The sequence below is a fragment of the Bactrocera oleae genome, chromosome X, assembly GCF_042242935.1.
Source record: "Bactrocera oleae isolate idBacOlea1 chromosome X, idBacOlea1, whole genome shotgun sequence".
In the NCBI taxonomy this organism is placed as follows: domain Eukaryota; kingdom Metazoa; phylum Arthropoda; class Insecta; order Diptera; family Tephritidae; genus Bactrocera; species Bactrocera oleae.
The window spans coordinates 445460-460000 of NC_091541.1; the positions used below are offsets into that span (position 1 = coordinate 445460).

At 34.2% G+C, this 14541-nt stretch overlaps 2 non-coding genes and 1 pseudogene across 2 annotated transcripts; all 3 read right to left on the reverse strand.

Moving 5' to 3' along the window:
• Positions 1–3447: 3447 nt before the first annotated feature.
• Positions 3448–6225, reverse strand: LOC138858246 (large subunit ribosomal RNA; annotated as a pseudogene).
• Positions 6226–6727: 502 nt separating this feature from the next.
• Positions 6728–6906, reverse strand: LOC138858221 (5.8S ribosomal RNA). The gene has a single exon (XR_011397419.1). It is a non-coding gene; the product is annotated as a 5.8S ribosomal RNA (ribosomal RNA).
• Positions 6907–7855: 949 nt separating this feature from the next.
• LOC138858237 (small subunit ribosomal RNA) lies at positions 7856–9845 on the reverse strand. The gene has a single exon (XR_011397432.1). It is a non-coding gene; the product is annotated as a small subunit ribosomal RNA (ribosomal RNA).
• Between the last annotated feature and the right edge of the window lie 4696 nt (positions 9846–14541).

Genomic DNA, 14541 nt, shown 5'->3' on the forward strand with positions numbered 1-14541 from the left:
ATAACATAGTGTCACCAACGCGAAGAGAGGTAATGTCCTCCCTCTTACGACCCCGGCAGATCCTATAGACCTGACCCCACGGGTCGTCCCTATTCTCACTCACGAAACTCCTCCACTCCTCTTCTTTAACTTTTACCAACATATCCTTATATTCCCTAGCCGCACAACTAAGTTCATACCTAAGCTGGGACAGCCTGTCAGAATTGGACCGCCGAGCGCGTTGAAACTTTCGCCTCAATCGCCTGACAGTCCTCCTCTTCAAGGTTAACTCATGCGTCCACCACTTAATTTTCCTAACGATAAAACTTTCACACTTTCTAAGTACCCTATCATTAACCCCCCACACTACCTCATAAAGACGAGCAACCTGCTCATCAACCCCCAAATCCTCAAACGCTCTAAGCGGTATACCCAATACCGCTTCCCTGACAGATCGTCCATATTGGTTCCAGTCGATACCAGAGGTACGCCATCGCCGCAATGGACTCTCATACAGCGAGGGAGGGGATTTGGGAGTAACCATAATTTGGATCAAATTATGATCACTCAATCCCCACCCTCCCTTAACCTCCCATCTAGCTACGAACGCCCTATCTGCTGCCTGATTCATAAGCGTCACGTCAATGTCACTCACGCCCCCAGGCCCATCAAACGTGTACCATTCACTCGGCTCATTCACAATGTGGAGGTTTTTAGCCACCACCCATTCACTTAATGCCTCGCCTCGACTGTGGCTTTGATATCCAGACGAATGCCGGGATACCTTACTAAACCACATCGAAGACGAGGCATTCGCATCCAGCCCTAGGATAAATGGGCTACTACTCGCAAGTAGTAGTAGCTTATCCATGTAGCCCAGGTAGGGCTCTAGGGGCTCGCTAAATTTGCAGTACAAACTAGCTACAATCAGCCTACCGAACTCCCCCTCTATCGCGACACATACACCCAGTTGTGAGGAATCCACAACTACGCAATCGTAGTTGGGATCACTCACAACAATTGCAGCATTAGCCCCAAGGTCCGTGAAGACCTTGAAACTACCAGGAAGACTCCGAACCACACCATTGGTGGCGTAGGGCTCCTGGAGTAAGGCAATGCCGCACCTCCCCTCAGCCATACACCCCCCCAATTCACACATTACGGCATACGCCCCCTGGCAGTTTAACTGTATAATTCCCCCCATCAGTGTCTGGCGAGGGCGTGCTCAACAATGCCACAGTATATCGGGCAGACAGCGGACATCATAAGATGCCCAGCTGGTCTACCCTTGAATGCGCAGTTGCGGCAATGGAGTGCATTGACGCAACTGGCAGCTCTGTGGCCTTCCTGACCGCACCTCCGGCAGACATCTGATTTGGCCCTACACACAGCCACTCTATGGTCGAAACTCATACACCGGAAGCAGCCAGCAACGGGGCTATCCGGTCGCACCCGGAAGGAGAACCACTTGATGTAGCACCTACCTGCCTCCAAGAGGGCGGACATCATTTTGTCCGTACCCTCAAGGACGACATTGGTGCTACCATCAGGGGCCACCTTCCAGGGACGACTGACCATCCTCACATCTGACCTCTGGGACGCCGGGCTGAAATCCTGAAGGTTCAGCCGGAGTAACTCTTCCATGAACTCATCATGGGAGATCTCCGTGTGAACCCCCTGGACTACAACCCGAGGACCCAACTTCCGGTTGACAGTCACGTCCAACCCCACCTCCCCGAATTTCGCGTTCATCGCAACTTTCTCCCTCTCTAAAACAGAGGGAGTGCGGATAACCGCCCCACCACCCTTAATTGGCCTAACCTCGTGGATCCTTACCCCCAGGGAAGGACCCACCTCCTTAATTACTTTTTTAACGACTTCCTCAGAGGAAGCTGCAGGCCCCTTACTCCTAACCACAACTGACCAGGTCTCAACAGGCCTCTGCGCCACCGGTGCAATCGCCTCCAGTACAGGTGCTGGGGGCGGAGGCATCGGTGCCGATGGAGCCGGCATTGACCTGCTCGGCGGCGAGGAGTGTCCTCCACAGCCTCCTCTAAGGGCGTCAACCTGACCACGAAGATGGGCATTCTCGGTTACTACCGTCATCAGAAGTGCCTCGTATTTCGAGGCAAGCTCCATCAGCCCCTTCGCGGTCCCTATAGCGAAATTTTCGGCCCCAAAAACTACTTCGCTGAGCTCCGCCGAAATTTTCTTAATAGCCGCGACATGGCTAACCGCACCACCCCCGACAACAACACCCCCCTTAAGAGCACCACGGTTGCTCGCGCCGCCCTTGCTCGCGCTTGTTTTGCTAGCGCCCGTTTTCTTCGAACCCGTATCAACGCTCGCAACACCCACTTCGCCCTCGCCCGACTTTGCGGGGTGAACAGTCGCTTTTTCAGCGGTGTCACCGTTATCGCAACCGCTACCACTACCGCTCCCGCCCTCATCACCCCCCGTTTCTGCCGGCGACCCCAAACGCGCCTTCCGCCGTGGCGGGGACCTCACCGATGGCCTCACCGCCTCGTCTCCCGAAGTGTCCACCGTTACCACCGATGGACCGGACTCCTCGCTCCCAGCGAGGGACTTTACCCTCCTCCTCCGTGGTGGAGGCATTCTTGCCTTCGGACGCCCTTTGGTAGGCTGATCCGCCGAACTTACCACTGACGCAGATGGCACTAGTTCAACAGATGCCGAAAACAGCCGCTCGCCAAGTACGTGCAACTGAACGCGCTGGAGAAAGTATCTCTAGCGCAGACCCGCTCTATAGCAGCGACGACCCAAGCGGACGATTAATGCGTTCTCGCTAGGGTACAGCCCACAACTCCAGCCAAAAGGCCTGGACAGAGGTCACTCAAATTGACCGCCGGACGGATCAATGTCCCCGTAACGGCCGCGAGTCGACCGATGTGGCGCTGGACCGAACCGATCCGTGGGTTAAACGCACACTGCTACGACCGTTTGTCTGCACACGGTACACTCACTTCGACACTGGACAGACGCTGGTACCTTTTGAGCAATCCTGCTCGAAACCTGCTGAAACTGGCCAACTGAACACCAGATGCCCAACACAACACTCCAAATAGGCGACTCTGCCGGCAAAGAATACCAACAATACGGCACTAAACTGGGGCTATGCAAAAAGTCCCCCACCAACAACAACGTGAACGACCACGTTGCGGTAGCACCTAAGGTACTGTACACAATATTAAAAAATATGTACTTACCGCTATTCCACCGAAAAATGCCCAAAAAACGCGCCAATTGTGCCCTTGCACGAAAAAACACACTCGCGGTCACGTACCCGAGCACTAACAACAAAACGCGAATACTCGCACAAAGCGAAATTCCGCAAGAAATTGTAGCAACAATTTCACACACTCGACAAGCAACGGTGCTTATGCTAACGCGTAAACAAATGTCGCTCAAAAGAAAATACCGAAAAATCACCGAAAATCACTAATCACAACGATGCGCACGCACGTCTATTCGCGTCGGAATCCAAACAACGAATGAATGGGTAAATAGGGACAGAGGGAATCTCGTTAATCCATTCATGCGCGTCACTAATTAGATGACGAGGCATTTGGCTACCTTAAGAGAGTCATAGTTACTCCCGCCGTTTACCCGCGCTTACTTGAATTTCTTCACTTTGACATTCAGAGCACTGGGCAGAAATCACATTGTGTCAACACCCGTTAGGGCCATCACAATGCTTTGTTTTAATTAGACAGTCGGATTCCCCAAGTCCGTGCCAGTTCTGAATTGATTGTTAATTGATAATCGTTATAATTTAAAAAAGTATCTATAGAATAATAAATCCTTTAGAAATTTTAGCAAGAAAGTTCCACAATTGGCTACGTAACTACTATCCGGGGAACAAGAATCGAAATTCTCTATTTACCCAGAACGAGTACATAAACCATGGTATTGCTTCCCAATCAAGCCCGACTATCTCAATCTTCAGAGCCAATCCTTATCCCGAAGTTACGGATCTAATTTGCCGACTTCCCTTACCTACTTTATTCTATCGACTAGAGACTCTTCACCTTGGAGACCAGCTGCGGATATTGGTACGGCCTGTTGAGAAGTTTGCGTAACCCCACCATAAATTTTCAAGGTCCGAGGAGAAAATATCGACACAACAGTAAATGTCATGCTCTTCTAGTCCATCTACCATATCTCTCTTCGAAAGACTTCCATGGTAGTACGACTATAAAACAGAAAAGAAAACTCTTCCGATACCTCTCGACGGCTTCTTTATGGTCGTTCCTGTTGCCAGGATGAGCACAAGGCCCATTTTTAATAACAAACGGATACTCAACAGGTTACGGAATTGGAACCGTATTCCCTTTCGTTCAAAATTATTCAAGTGTTTAATTACTATGGAATAAAAATTAATTCATTTCATTTCATTAAAACTTGAAAATTTTCGGCTTTCGCCTTGAACTTAGGACCGACTAACTCGTGATCAACCACTGTTCACACGAAACCCTTCTCCACTTCAGTCCTCCAAGGTCTCATTCGATTATTTGCTACTACCACCAAGATCTGTACCAATAGCGGCTCCATGCAGGCTTACGCCAAACACTTCTAAGCACACCATTGTACCCTCCTACTCACTAAAGTTTCAAAATTTATAATCCAACCGAAATTGTATTATAAATCATGTACTTTAGCGGTAATGTATAGGTATACAACTTAAGCGCCATCCATTTTAAGGGCTAGTTGCTTCGGCAGGTGAGTTGTTACACACTCCTTAGCGGATTACGACTTCCATGTCCACCGTCCTGCTGTTTTAAGCAACCAACGCCTTTCATGGTATCTGCATGAGTTGTTAATTTAGGCACCGTAACATTACGTTTGGTTCATCCCACAGCGCCAGTTCTGCTTACCAAAAGTGGCCCACTGGGCACATTATATCATAACCTCAACCTTCATATCAAGAAAGGTGAGGTTCTTACCCATTTAAAGTTTGAGAATAGGTTAAGGTCGTTTCGACCCTAAGGCCTCTAATCATTCGCTTTACCAGATAAGATTATTTTACATAATTTTTAAATGCACCAGCTATCCTGAGGGAAACTTCGGAGGGAACCAGCTACTAGATGGTTCGATTGGTCTTTCGCCCCTATACTCAATTCTGACAATCGATTTGCACGTCAGAACTGTTTCGGTCTTCCATCAGGGTTTCCCCTGACTTCAACCTGATCAAGTATAGTTCACCATCTTTCGGGTCACAGCATATATGCTCAAGGTACGCTCCAGTTAGAGGTATAAATAATAATAAATTATCATTATACATAACTATATGGAGCGCCCCGGGATTGAATTAATAATGTAATACATTAAAAATTAATCCCATTATTAATACAGTTAAGTTAATTTCGCCATTAGGTTTAATATAACCCAATGACTTGCACATATGTTAGACTCCTTGGTCCGTGTTTCAAGACGGGTCCCGAAGGTATCCTGAATCTTTCGCATTGTTAATCATATAAATGCATACAATTAATATTAAAATCAATGATAATAATATTATTGTAAAATTCAAAAGAATTTTAGCATTATATATAATAAAATCTATCAACACTTTATCAAATCATCAGTAATTATTCTATGTTAATAAGCTAAAAGCAAATTAATTTGAATAAACTTAAAAACCAATGATCTTTTGATAAATATTTTATTATGTTAATAGATTACAATGTCCTTATATGAAAAAAATGCACACTATTACTATAATATTTAAAATTAAATACTACAGTTATAATGATGAATTTTTCATAATGGATATTCAGGTTCATCGGGCTTAACCTCTAAGCAGTTTCACGTACTATTTAATTCTCTATTCAGAGTTCTTTTCAACTTTCCCTCACGGTACTTGTTTACTATCGGTCTCATGGTTATATTTAGTTTTAGATGGAGTTTACCACCCACTTAGTGCTGCACTATCAAGCAACACGACTCTTTGGAAATATCTTTCTAGTAATCATTAACGTTATACGGGCCTGGCACCCTCTATGGGTAAATGGCCTCATTTAAGAAGGACTTAAATCGTTAATTTCTCATACTAGATATTAAGATATTCCATACACTGCATCTCACATTTGCCATATAGACAAAGTGACTTAGTGCTGAACTATTTTCTTTTCGCTCGCCGCTACTAAGAAAATCCTTGTTAGTTTATTTTCCTCCCCTCATTAATATGCTTAAATTCAGGGGGTAGTCCCATATGAGTTGAGGTTGTATAAAATATATTTTAGATTGATTTGTTTATTTTTATTTAATTTTTTTGCTATTTGCTATTTTAAAGAAATATATTTTTATATCTTGATTACTCAATATTATTCAATCTTTTGATCCCTTTTTAAAATTCATAATATAATAATTAATAAAATTAACAACATTATTCCTCCACATATCATATATTTTTTTTTATTATAAATTTTTCTCAATACAATAGAGTGAATTAATTCTAGAATAAAAATTTATTTTATGCTAGACATTCCTCTTATGTATTATTTAATATAATTTAAATAATGTTGAAAATTTTTTCTTTTATGGGAATACTAAGATTCTCATTTATCATAAATTTTCGTTCAAATATGAGGTATTCAAGAATATATTTTCTATATTTCTTTTTATGCTATTAATATTATGGATTGAAAAATACAATCCAATAATATGCCATATGCTTAAATTCTATTAATTGACTAAAAGAATAAGCAACTAATTTAGCATAGTCTTACAACCCTCAACCATATGTAGTCCAAGCAGCACTTTAAAATTAATTAAAGTACATAACAGCATGGACCGCAATATGCGTTCAAAATGTCGATGTTCATGTGTCCTGCAGTTCACACGATGACGCACAGTTTGCTGCGTTCTTCATCGACCCATGAGCCGAGTGATCCACCGCTTAGAGTGATAATTTTTTTGTATTTTTTTAATTCAAAGTCAAAGAATTTTAATTTATTGAAAGTATTAATAATTAATCAATAATAAATTTTTAATACATAAGTTTAAAACATCTTTCAATAAATTGTAATTTTAAACCCAAACATTTGCAGCTGCGCATGTCTTAGGTCAACAAAAACAGTAATACCTTTTATATATTATTTTCTTCTCTATTTGTGCGTTTTCTTTTTTTAAATTTTTCAACATGTTTTTAATCACAAATAGAAAATACCATAAAAAAAAGGTATTACACACGTTAATGTGAACAAGTTAACTTATCATTTATAATATTTTATATAAATATCACAATTAAATATTATTTTCTATATAAATAATAAGTACAGCTATATGTTTAAAGGTTTTTTTATTGCGTTCAAATACAATGTATGCGAAGTTCACAATATAATATATATTGTCATAATGCATTACAAGGAATTAAAAAAAAAAAAAAAAAACAGAAAAACATCCAAAACATTGCATAATTCAAAACATTTTGAATGAAAAGAACAAAAAGAAAACTTTTTTTCTTTTTTATTCTTTTTTTTTATTTTGTTTTTATATAATTATTTTTTTTTTCTTTTCGGATAGGAACACAATAATGATCCTTCCGCAGGTTCACCTACGGAAACCTTGTTACGACTTTTACTTCCTCTAAATAATCAAGTTCGGTTCGGTTAAAGGTTTTTTTATTGCGTTCAAATACAATGTATGCGAAGTTCACAATATAATATATATTGTCATAATGCATTACAAGGAATTAAAAAAAAAAAAAAAAAAACAGAAAAACATTCAAAACATTGCATAATTCAAAACATTTTGAATGAAAAGAACAAAAAGAAAACTTTTTTTCTTTTTTATTCTTTTTTTTTATTTTGTTTTTATATAATTATTTTTTTTTTCTTTTCGGATAGGAACACAATAATGATCCTTCCGCAGGTTCACCTACGGAAACCTTGTTACGACTTTTACTTCCTCTAAATAATCAAGTTCGGTCAACTTTTGCGAAACAACCGTGAAACACAAGGCGTCACAGTGATCACGTCCGGAGACCTCACTAAATAATTCAATCGGTAGTAGCGACGGGCGGTGTGTACAAAGGGCAGGGACGTAATCAATGCGAGTTAATGACTCACACTTACTGGGAATTCCAAGTTCATGTGAACAGTTTCAGTTCACAATCCCAAGCATGAAAGTGGTTCAGCGGTTTACCCGGACCTCTCGGTCTAGGAAATACACGTTGATACTTTCATTGTAGCGCGCGTGCAGCCCAGGACATCTAAGGGCATCACAGACCTGTTATTGCTCAATCTCGTTACTGCTAGACGCAATTTGTCCATTTAAGAAGCTAGTGTCCTTATAATGGGACAAACCAACAGGTACGACTCCACTTATATAAACACATTCAAACACTTGTACATTCAAGATGAACGCATGAATGAAGGCTATATAAGCTTCAACACCATAATCCTGAAAGCATCTATTTAATATATTTGAGTCTCGTTCGTTATCGGAATTAACCAGACAAATCACTCCACGAACTAAGAACGGCCATGCACCACCACCCATAGATTCGAGAAAGAGCTATCAATCTGTCTTACACGCTTATGTTCGGACCTGGTAAGTTTTCCCGTGTTGAGTCAAATTAAGCCGCAGGCTCCACTCCTGGTGGTGCCCTTCCGTCAATTCCTTTAAGTTTCAGCTTTGCAACCATACTTCCCCCGGAGCCCAAAAGCTTTGGTTTCCCGGGAAGCGACTGAGAGAGCCATAGTAGTAGCTACACCCAATTGCTAGCTGGCATCGTTTATGGTTAGAACTAGGGCGGTATCTGATCGCCTTCGAACCTCTAACTTTCGTTCTTGATTAATGAAAACATCTTTGGCAAATGCTTTCGCTTAAGTTAGTCTTACGACGGTCCAAGAATTTCACCTCTCGCGTCGTAATACTAATGCCCCCAAACTGCTTCTATTAATCATTACCTCTTGATCTAAAAACCAATGAAAGTAGAACAGAGGTCTTATTTCATTATTCCATGCACAAAATATTCAGGCATTTGGAGCCTGCTTTAAGCACTCTAATTTGTTCAAAGTAATTGTACCGGCCCACAACAACACTCGATGAAGAGCACTGAAGCAGGTTTAAATAGAAGGAATATATAAGAAATACATTGTATTAATTATATATAAGAACTCCACCGGTAATACGCTTACATACATAAGGTAATGTACATACCACAATTAAAGTTGTACTACCCGTATGAAGCACAAATTCAACTACGAACGTTTTAACCGCAACAACTTTAATATACGCTATTGGAGCTGGAATTACCGCGGCTGCTGGCACCAGACTTGCCCTCCAATAGGTCCTTGTTAAAGGATTTAAAGTGTACACATTCCAATTACAGGGCCTCGGGTATGAGTCCTGTATTGTTATTTTTCGTCACTACCTCCCCGAACTGGGAGTGGGTAATTTACGCGCCTGCTGCCTTCCTTAGATGTGGTAGCCGTTTCTCAGGCTCCCTCTCCGGAATCGAACCCTGATTCCCCGTTACCCGTTGCAACCATGGTAGTCCTAGATACTACCATCAAAAGTTGATAGGGCAGACAATTGAAAGATCTGTCGTCGGTACGAGACCATACGATCTGCAAGTTATCTAGAGTTCAACCAATATAACGATCGAATAATCGCTTGGTTTTAGCCTAATAAAAGCACACGTTCCAAAAGGTCCGTGTTTATTTTGCATGTATTAGCTCTAGAATTACCACAGTTATCCAAGTAACTGTTAACGATCTATGGAACCATAACTGATATAATGAGCCTTTTGCGGTTTCACTTTTAATTTGTTTGTACTTAGACATGCATGGCTTAATCTTTGAGACAAGCATATAACTACTGGCAGGATCAACCAGAATAATATATATTTGTTTTTTATATAATATTTTTTATATTATATAAAAGTTTAAAATGATATTTTCTTATTTGAAAATTATACACAAATACACAAAACATAAAAACATTTACAATATACACAACAATTTTTCTATGTTTCTTTCTTTATTATATTCCTTTGAATTGATTTTTTTTTCATTATATTTCATTTCTATTGATTGATTTTGTAATGGATTTTTTTAATTTTTGTTTTGGTATCGTGAAAAGAATTTTCGTTCTCTATACATATTATTATTTAATTATTATGTAAGAACGATATTTCTTCTTATATTGGCAAAATTTTCAAATAATATCATTCTATACATTTTACTTTATTTCAATGCATATAGTAATATATATACCTATTTTTAAGAGTATATACATTTTTTTCTTGATTTGAAATTAATAATTTCAAATTCTATTATATTTATTTCAATAATAAATATATGATATAAAGTATTTTCGGGTGCAACACATTAATATTTTATTTTATTTAAAAACCATCCTTTTACACATATATTTTATGAGTAAATATTAGAATAGCTTCCAAATAAAACTAAAATATTGTTTAATATTTATTTCTACAATATGTTAGTATAGAATAATAGATTTTAATTTTTTTGTATAAAACAAAATCTATTTCTATTTAAACTAACTGTATAAAAACCAGGAATAAAAAATTTTTATTTCTACAATATGTTAGCCACATAGAATATATAGAGTTTTGTATAAAACAAAATCTATTTCTATTTAAACTAACTGTAGGAAACCAGGAATAAAAAACGCTCATTATATACAATATGTTAGTACAGAATATAGAGTTTTGTATAAAACAAAATCTATTTCTATTTAAACTAACTGTATAAAAACCAGGAATAAAAAATTTTTATTTCTACAATATGTTAGCCACATAGAATATATAGAGTTTTGTATAAAACAAAATCTATTTCTATTTAAACTAACTGTAGGAAACCAGGAATAAAAAACGCTCATAATATACAATATGTTAGTACAGAATATAGAGTTTTGTATAAAACAAAATCTATTTCTATTTAAACTAACTGTATAAAAACCAGGAATAAAAAACGCTCATAATATACAATATGTTAGTACAGAATATAGAGTTTTGTATAAAACAAAATCTATTTCTATTTAAACTAACTGTATAAAAACCAGGAATAAAAAACGCTCATAATATACAATATGTTAGTACAGAATATAGAGTTTTGTATAAAACAAAATCTATTTCTATTTAAACTAACTGTATAAAAACCAGGAATAAAAAGGCACACAAAATCAACTTTCATTTTCATATTTACTTAAAAATACATATAAAGTAAAAAATATTTCCATATAAATACTAAGTAAATAAAGTCATACAAGTATGAAAATTTTCATACAAGTACTAAATACATAAATCATATAAGTATAGTAATATTCATACATATAAGTATTTAAAAACAACTTCTTACTAATAAACTAACATAAGGAATTCAAATATATAAAAGTATAATACATTTCCTAGCAGTAAAAAATTTTCATATAAGTACTAAATGTATAAAGTCTATGAAGTAATAAATTTTCATATAAGTACTATTTCAGTATATGTCAATTTGAGCAGATTTGTGCAAATTTGTTATAAATGTTCTCTGCCATGTTGACGTTACCAACCCGAAAATATATGGAAAAATTCTTTTAACCTATTTAAAATTTAAAAACTCATATATACGTGGGTAATTTATATCATTTTCAAATATCGTCATGGTCATAATACAACTAATAACATCAAAAGTATTTTTACAATCGATTTTTTTTTTAAATTTTTAACTTGTATGACTTCATATTTAATACTTATATGAAAATTTATTACTTCATAGACTTTATACATTTAATACTTATATGAAAATTTATTACTTCATAGACTTTATACATTTAATACTTATATGAAAATTCATTACTTCATAGACTTTATATTTTTTATACTTATATAAAAATTTATTACTTCATAGACTTTATATTTTACTTCATAGACTTTATACATTTAATACTTATATGAAAATTTATTACTTCATAGACTTTATACATTTAATACTTATATGAAAATTTATTACTTCATAGACTTTATACATTTAATACTTATATGAAAATTCATTACTTCATAGATTTTTTATATTTACTACTTATATGAAAATTTATTACTTCATAGACTTTATACATTTAATACTTATATGAAAATTTATTACTTCATAGACTTTATACATTTAATACTTATATGAAAATTCATTACTTCATAGATTTTTTATATTTACTACTTATATGAAAATTTATTACTTCATAGACTTTATACATTTAGTACTTATATGAAAATTTATTACTTCATAGACTTTATACAATTAATACTTATATGAAAATTTATTACTTCATAGACTTTATATTTTACTTCATAGACTTTATACATTTAATACTTATATGAAAATTTATTACTTCATAGACTTTGTACATTTAATACTTATATAAAAATTTATTACTTCATAGACTTTATATATTTAATACTTATATGAAAATTTATTACTTCATAGACTTTATACAATTAATACTTATATGAAAATTTATTACTTCATAGACTTTATATATTTACTACTTATATGAAAATTTATTACTTCATAGACTTTATACATTTAGTACTTATATGAAAATTTATTACTTCATAGACTTTATACAATTAATACTTATATGAAAATTTATTACTTCATAGACTTTATACAATTAATACTTATATGAAAATGTATTACTTCATAGACTTTATACAATTAATACTTATATGAAAATTTATTACTTCATAGACTTTATATTTTTTATACTTATATAAAAATTTATTACTTCATAGACTTTATATTTTACTTCATAGACTTTATACATTTAATACTTATATGAAAATTTATTACTTCATAGACTTTATACATTTAATACTTATATAAAAATTTATTACTTCATAGACTTTATATTTTACTTCATAGACTTTATACATTTAATACTTATATGAAAATTTATTACTTCATAGACTTTATATATTTACTACTTATATGAAAATTTATTACTTCATAGACTTTATACATTTAGTACTTATATGAAAATTTATTACTTCATAGACTTTATACAATTAATACTTATATGAAAATTTATTACTTCATAGACTTTATACAATTAATACTTATATGAAAATTTATTACTTCATAGACTTTATACAATTAATACTTATATGAAAATTTATTACTTCATAGACTTTATACAATTAATACTTATATGAAAATTTATTACTTCATAGACTTTATACATTTAATACTTATATGAAAATTTATTACTTCATAGACTTTATATATTTAATACTTATATGAAAATTTATTACTTCATAGACTTTATACAATTAATACTTATATGAAAATTTATTACTTCATAGACTTTATATATTTACTACTTATATGAAAATTTATTACTTCATAGACTTTATACATTTAGTACTTATATGAAAATTTATTACTTCATAGACTTTATACAATTAATACTTATATGAAAATTTATTACTTCATAGACTTTATACAATTAATACTTATATGAAAATTTATTACTTCATAGACTTTATACAATTAATACTTATATGAAAATTTATTACTTCATAGACTTTATACATTTAATACTTATATGAAAATTTATTACTTCATAGACTTTATACAATTAATACTTATATGAAAATTTATTACTTCATAGACTTTATATATTTAATACTTATATGAAAATTTATTACTTCATAGGCTTTATACAATTAATACTTATATGAAAATTTATTACTTCATAGACTTTATATATTTAATACTTATATGAAAATTTATTACTTCATAGACTTTATACAATTAATACTTATATGAAAATTTATTACTTCATAGACTTTATACAATTAATACTTATATGAAAATTTATTACTTCATAGACTTTATACAATTAATACTTATATGAAAATTTATTACTTCATAGGCTTTATACATTTAGTACTTATATGAAAATTTATTACTTCATAGGCTTTATACAATTAATACTTATATGAAAATTCACTACTTCTTCATTTAATATTGCAAGCAAAGTATTTTGGTTAACATTTTTATTTTCATGTTATTAAAACACTTGATATACTATTATACCATATTGTATAATATGCTTTTATTTCAATTACTTTATTACTTTTGGTATATTATATGATAGTCGTTTGATAACAATCCCAACACTTACCTTATTTTCAATAAATATTGAAAACAAAGTTTTATACGTTCAAATTTTTATTTTCATGTTATGATTCTCTCAAACACTCATTAATATACCATATTGTATATTATGCTTTTATTTCAATTACTTTATTACTTTTGGTATATTAAATGATAGTCGTTTGATAACAATCCCAACACTTACCTTATTTTCAATAAATATTGAAAACAAAGTTTTATGCGTTCAAATTTTTATTTTCATGTTATGATTCTCTCAAACACTCATTAATATACCATATTGTATAATATGCTTTAATTTCAATTACTTTATTACTTTTGGTATATTAAATGATAGTCGTTTGATAACAATCCCAACACTTACCTTATTTTCAATAAATATTGAAAACAAAGTTTTATGCGTTCAAAT